The sequence below is a fragment of the Rhinopithecus bieti genome, unplaced genomic scaffold (genome assembly GCF_001698545.2).
Source record: "Rhinopithecus bieti isolate Rb0 unplaced genomic scaffold, ASM169854v2 scaffold_777, whole genome shotgun sequence".
Classification (NCBI taxonomy): Eukaryota; Metazoa; Chordata; class Mammalia; order Primates; family Cercopithecidae; genus Rhinopithecus; species Rhinopithecus bieti.
Genome location: NW_016803392.1, coordinates 1,744,569 through 1,751,269, shown reverse-complemented (window position 1 = coordinate 1,751,269; position 6,701 = coordinate 1,744,569). Strand labels below are relative to the sequence as shown.

Below are 6,701 nucleotides of genomic sequence, written 5' to 3'. Positions count from 1 at the left end.
CCTCCCCCCGGCCCGCTCTCCCGCCCGCCCCCCGGCTCCTCCGGCCCCGGCGCCTCAGGCTCTGGGCGGAGGCTGTGGAAGGTCCGGCGCGCGCGTCCCCAGCTCCCAGCTCTAGCGCCGTCGCTGCCGGCTGACACTCGGCGGAGCGCTGGCGGCTGCCTCTACACCGCCGTCGCCGACGCCACTGCCGAGGCTGAGGCGGGAGCCGCCCGCCGCCGCCACCACTCCCCTCCCCCCGGCACCCGCCCGCTTCGAACTCCTGGGAACTCGGAACGCACCACCCCGCCCCACGCGAGAGGGGGAAAAGAAGCCGACCCTCAGAGCCGGCGGCCGACTCGCCCGCCCTCCCCGCGCAACTCCAGCTCCCGTCTGATCCCCGGGCGCAAGCCCTGTCTCCTCTCACCCCGCCCTCCTACACATGCTCCTCCCCTTAAAAAAAAACACACACACACACAAAAAAACTCTTTTCATCCACTTTGATAACGGGGTTTCTCCCAAAGCAGAGCTTTAAAAGGGACAGGAAAATCTGGAATAGGTTAGTCGGCCCCGCCCCTCGTTCCTGCCTGGTTTCCCCCCTTCCCTGCCTTTCCAATGGTCTCGCCCACTCCACCCCTAGCGGGTCCACCGAGGCCCCGGCGCTGACTGAGGCGAGGGCTGCGGGACAATCACGCTCGGCCCTCGCCTCTCCCGGGTGGCGCTCCCCCTCTGGCGGGGACCTGGGACGAGGAGGGGTGGGGAGGGAAAGGCAGGAGGGGGCTGCCCTTCCGTTGCCCATGCTAAAGGTTCCTGTGTAGGAAGCTGGACGCAGCCTGCTGGACTAGTAATCTTCCTCCTCGTTGGGGCGCGGGGGACTGAAGGGAGAGACTTTCTCCTCCTTCCTGTTCCCCGGGACAGCTGTGCTCTCCGAATCCCTCCGTTCTTCCCAGCCCACTTACTCCCCGCTCGCCAAGGCACGTTTCCACAGGCGTTTTTCCTGCTCTTTTCTGTGGGAGGGCGGCTTGGTAGAACGGTCGGCTGAGCTGGGCGAGGAGAGGGGTCTCAGAAGGTTTGCTTTCTTGCTCTTGCTTCTCACTGGCCGCTGGGCTGTCCACTTTCCGCGCCAGGCGACTGGCAACAGGAGGCCATGGATTTCCCCCAACGAGTGCGTTGGTGTTTTTCCTTGGTTTTGTTTCATTTGCATGTTCGTATGTGTAGTTTTATTTTCTTGCCTGTTTCCCTTTGATCGCAGAGAAGCGACCTCGGGAAGTATTAAACATTTGCCCTTATAAGAAGAGCGTCTGTGGTCCACCATGACCCTCGCTCACCCCAGGTGGCTGCCCGCCCTGCCCTCTCCATCCTCCCGCCTCGCACAGTACCGGCGGCCTGACCTTGGAGCCACTGCCACATCTGTTCCGCGGGGGGGAGTAGGAGGGTGGACAATTTGGACTGTCCGGCGTAGGGCGGCGGATTGTAGGCAGAGGACACCAGTCCGCAGGCCTGACACTATTAATTGTATGTAGGTCCTGTCATCTCCACGAGATAGCCATAAATGTGTTCCAGTAATAGGAAAGCTGAACAAGGATCAGTCGCCCAAAAATTAGCCTGTCGCAGCTAAACTAATGCATGCTTGCGGCCAAGACCACGCTGTCCTTGGCTTTCAGTCAATAGGGTCTTCCCACCTTCCGCCCGCTGGATTACAAGGCCTTACTCACCTCCAAGGCTACAAGCCATTCTACACCCTGCCCACCTCTTTTTTCTTTCTTAACTTCTGCCTCCCATCCAGTCTCCCAGTGCTCAGTCTAGTGCCTTTTTCCCTCCAGCCCTTTTCTCTTCCCTCCCTCCTTGTGCCTGTCTGCCTTTGTCGTCCCCTGTAAGCTTGTCTCCTGCAGCCAAGGTTTTCTATCACCTATCCTCAAGATGCATTTATGAATACACCTTGTCCTGCATCGCTCTGGGAGATCCCCTGATGATGATCATAATTGACAAAATGTAGCTATTGTGACATTCCTCAGCTGTGCTGACACCACCGTTTCCCTTGAGAAAATTTCTTTTTCTATATTCTCATCCCCTAAACCTAATTTCGCTGCTAAATTTAGACAGCCCACTGCACAGCCACTAGCTAATTATCTGTTTGGATAGCACTTTAACACGTTGTTGAAACTCAGTTAAATGTTAAACAACCAAAATTTTAACATCACTAGCCAATTTCATTCCCCCAGGTTTTCCCTGATGGTTCCGCATCTCCAAGAATTTAGCCAACATTTTAAAAGATACCAACGGCTTAACTTGGGTGGGGGCCATTGGGCAATTGCTACAGAGACCATAAGGAATTAGCAGGTTTAGTTCTCAAAAAGATGACATGGAGCTTTAACAAATATATTTCCTCCGTACTTATGGAAATTGAATAGTGGTCTTCTCTGACCTAAAGTGAAGAGAGAGCAGGGAAGAGCATTATTTATAGATGTTATATAAGCATCAGAAGAGCACCATGCTGGTGTTTTATGTGCATATATGTATTGTGTTCTAATAATAATAATTTGTGTTTATACAGCATCTTCAACTAAAGATATCAAAGCACAAGCTCACTTCCCACGGAAGGTAGCAATTACTATTATCTCTACTTGACAGCTACAAGAACCTAGGCACAGAGGTTAAGTGCTCTGCAAATACTACCAGCCATGTGTGGAGGTTTTCCTGCCAGAACCAAGTTCTTGCCTTCCAGTGAACACCATTGACCTCTCAAGATTATTCTTTAAGTTAAAAAGTAATATAAGGTAACTCAAATTTCTATTTTCTATAATAAAAGTGCGCAATCTTAAATTACATTCTCAGATGAATGAATTTTAGACATACCCACCCAGGCTTTCCTGTTGGAAATTTTTACTGGCCACAGAAAAAGATTTTACATTACATATACAACTCATGTTTTTCAAGGGCAGAAATACTGTTAATTTTTTTAAAACCTTTAACATGAGAGTATTACTGCTTTCTGTGCCATTTTAGTCCTCTAACTTTATAGATAAATTCACATTTATTGTTTGAGTAACAAACTGTTTAAGGAACACTTAATTATACTTAACTTATTAATATTTCTGACACCATTGAATAACAAACTATGCATGCATTTTTTTCAGAAAAAAAAATTATCTGAACAGAAAGCAACATAATCCTAATGGCAACAATGGTTTCATTGTTTTGGGTTAAGTACTGATGGTGTCCATCCTACTTTTGGCTCAAAGATTGTTTGCCAGTTATCAAGGTTCATTAACTCTTAGCTAAAAAATAAAGGTTGACATCTTAACAAAGAAGTAATTATGTACAGTGCTGGGCATTTTACATTTACTAACATAATGCGAGTGAAAGGTTTGAGACTATTATTAGAATTTCATACCTGACTCTGAAACAAAGGAGGTATTTTTATAGGAGAGCTAAGACATTATATACTTCAGCTAATTCTTCTTAACATCAGCAAATTTTTTATAACCTGCTGTGTGAGGAAGCATAGCTTTTCCTTTAGTAGAAGAGGTGAACAATATTTTGTAGAATATTTGAACTTTGTACTATATTTGATAATAAGCTTATGTTACCCAGTTAGGATCGCAGTTTTTGTAAAGAGAATTATGCAAATAATAAAAAACAAACTGCAGAACCACGGAAAAGTCCATTCACTTGCAAAACATTCAACAACCTTACTCTTATTAAATTCTAGTCTTTCTTACTGAAGAGATCTTCCCTGTATGCTCATGTGACTTTATCCCTCTTACTTCCTTTGAGTGTTTGATAAAATTTATCATTGAGGCTTTCCAGGACCACATCATATGAAAGAGCTTCCCCCACCCTAATCCCTATGCCCTTAACTTGCTTTATTTTCTCCATTGCCCTTACCATCTGACATGTCTCTAATTTACTGTCTGTTCCCTTTCACTGGAATGAACATTCCACAAGTGCAAGCAAGTATCTGTATTTTCGCTGTTAAGACTCAAGTAGGCCAGACACGGTGCCTCCTGCCTGAAATCCCACCACTTTGGAAGGCCGAGGCTGGCAGATTGCTTGGGTCCAGGAGTTCAAGACTAGCCTGGGCAACATGGCTGTGTTAGTCTGTTCTCATGCTGCTAATAAAGACATACTTGAGATTGGGTAATTTATAAAGGAAAGAGGTTTAATTGACTCACAGTTCCACATGGCTTGGGAGGCCTTAATCATGGCGGAAGGCAAGGAGGAGCAAAGTCACATCTTATGTGGTGGCAGGCAAGAGAGCATGTCCAGGGGGACTCCCCTTTATAAAACCATCAGATCTCGTGAGACTTACTCACTATCAGGAGAACAACACAGGAAAGACCTGCCCCCACGATTCAATTACCTTCCACTAGGTCCCTTCCACAACACGTGGGAATTGTGGGAGCTACAATTGAAGATGAGATTTGGGTGGGGACACAGCCAAACCATATCAATAGTAAAACCTCGTCTCTACTAAAAATACAAAAAAAATTAGCTGGGTGTGGTGACGTGTTCGTATAGTCCCAGCTACTCTGGAGGCTGAGGTGGGAGAATCACTTGAGCCCGGGAGGTCGAGGCTGCAGTAAGCCAAGATCGCATCCCTGTACTGTAGCCTAGGCAGCTGGAGAAAGACCCTGTCCCCGCAAAAACCAAAACCAAGACAAAACAAAACAAAAACCCCAAGTACCTAGAATAATGTCTGCCATATAGATTCCAAATTGGATGACTAAATGATTGTTATGACATACCGTACTCAAGTGCATGTCTCATTCAGTAGAGGTTTATACTTCTTGAAGGTTTTGAACATAGGATTGATCGTGTATAGTTTTTTAAGCTGGAAGGTGGTTACTCTGACCATTGCTTAACACTCTTGATATAATTGTTGTTAGTGCTGTTTATTAAACTATTATCTCTCCACTTCATATTCATAGTTCTGCCCTGGTTTTGTAAGGCTGGTGCTAGGACTCTGCAAACAATGTATCTCCTTTACCAACTGGCTTCCTGACAGGTTCTATCAATAGAGGTTACTGGAGGAAATGTGGACTCCTGGAGTAGGAGAAAAGGGACTTGTTCCTTTGCATTTGCTTCCTGCTATCAGCATCACCTCAGCTATAATAACCTGTCATCCTGTCTTTAGCTGTTGATTCCAGTCTCCCACTTCTTTTACACTCTTAAGTCCCAGAGTCCTCATGACTTCTCAAAAGTACCAGCCCCAGCTAGGCTGTTTCTACTTCTCGGAGGTCCAAGCCTCAGCTAAGAAGGATGGCTCCTCTAAACTTCTGAGTTCTAATAACACAACCTTTTCCCCTTGTCCTCCTAGCTCTAAGGGTAGTAACAGCTTACCACAGCTTATATCTGTGGGTCACCACAGTGTTTCCCTTTTTGGTCTGGAGAACCATCCCCACATCCCTGTGTAACATTTTAATAATATTCCCTTGGTTACATAGTGTAGTTTCTGTATTCCTGATTGGACCTCAACTTGCTTTTCAGTGAATATTTCCCCAAATCTTCCCTTCTAACAGTTACTTTTTGCTAAGATGAAATGCTTAAAATCACAGAGCCAACATCACTCAATCAATTAATGTAAGTAAAAACAAGGCAAATGAGCAAAATTTATTCTTTCATTGGCAATAATCCAGGTTAGCAGAGATGGGTTGGAAAGAAGTAAATTTGGAGGTAATTATGTTGTCATTTCAGCAATATATACGTATGCTTTGTATTTTTGTTGTTGCTCCTCATCCAGGTCATGGTAAAACAAACATAAATTTCTCATTTTAGATGGTTTAAGTGATTTTTAAATGAACTTTGCACTTGAGAATTATTATGAAATTAAAAACAAAAGGAATATACAATTTGATAAAAGAAATAAGACCTTGTGTTTGACAGGCTACTAGGGTGACTATAGTTTACTATAATCTATCGTGTATTTCAAAATAACTAGAAGAGAATAATTCAAATGTTTCTCGCAGAAATAAAAAACAAATATTTAAACTGATGGATATCCCAATTATACTGATTTTATCTTTACAAATTACATGAATGTGTTGTCACATGTACCCCCCTCCAAATATGTACATCTATTATGTATCAGTACAAACAAATGAAATTTAAAAAATGAGAAAAGAAAATTTGGACTTTTCTCTTAAACTTATAATAAAAACAAACTTACATTTTACATAACTATCTAAAGCCTAACTCTGTTCGTAGTATACAACTCCTGTAGAGGTGCTGGTGTTCCAAAAAATATAGTTTGAGAAACTGATATGCAGGCAGAAAGAAGAGCTATACTCTATCATTATGGTAGGTAGGCTAAATAATAGGTAGCTTTAATAAAGATTACTATGTACTGGAGTCTTTGTTACGTATTGGACATAGAAAATCCCAAGTCCTGACTCCAAATGCTAATGTCAATATTCTTGCAAACATTGGAGGGATGTACAGCATGTGAGAGAGCAGAGGAGGACTCTCAGGTCTGCCCAAATCAGACTGACACAGATAACATTTGAGCAGTCTTAAAGAATGACTAGAAATTTTACATATGGATGGAGGAAAAGCAGCAGAGTGAATAGGAGAATGATAGATGGAAGGTTACAGAGGCATGACTGAGTGTGATGTGTTCTGTAACCCACAAGCATGCCTGTGCTGCTAGAGACTACCACACAAAGGGGAATTGGGAGATAAGGTAAAAATGAAGTTAGATGGGTAGGTAGGGATTGTTTGTACCT

At 44.3% G+C, this 6,701-nt stretch overlaps 1 long non-coding RNA gene across 2 annotated transcripts in view; it reads left to right on the top strand.

Annotated features, from left to right (window-relative positions):
- Positions 1 to 2,534: 2,534 nt before the first annotated feature.
- The window catches only part of LOC108535956 (uncharacterized), a 410,057-nt gene continuing 405,890 nt past the window's right edge, over positions 2,535 to 6,701 (top strand). For both annotated transcript variants that reach the window (XR_001887373.1, XR_001887374.1), the window contains exon 1: positions 2,535 to 2,753. This is a non-coding gene — a long non-coding RNA (uncharacterized LOC108535956). The remainder of the gene's footprint in view (positions 2,754 to 6,701) is intronic.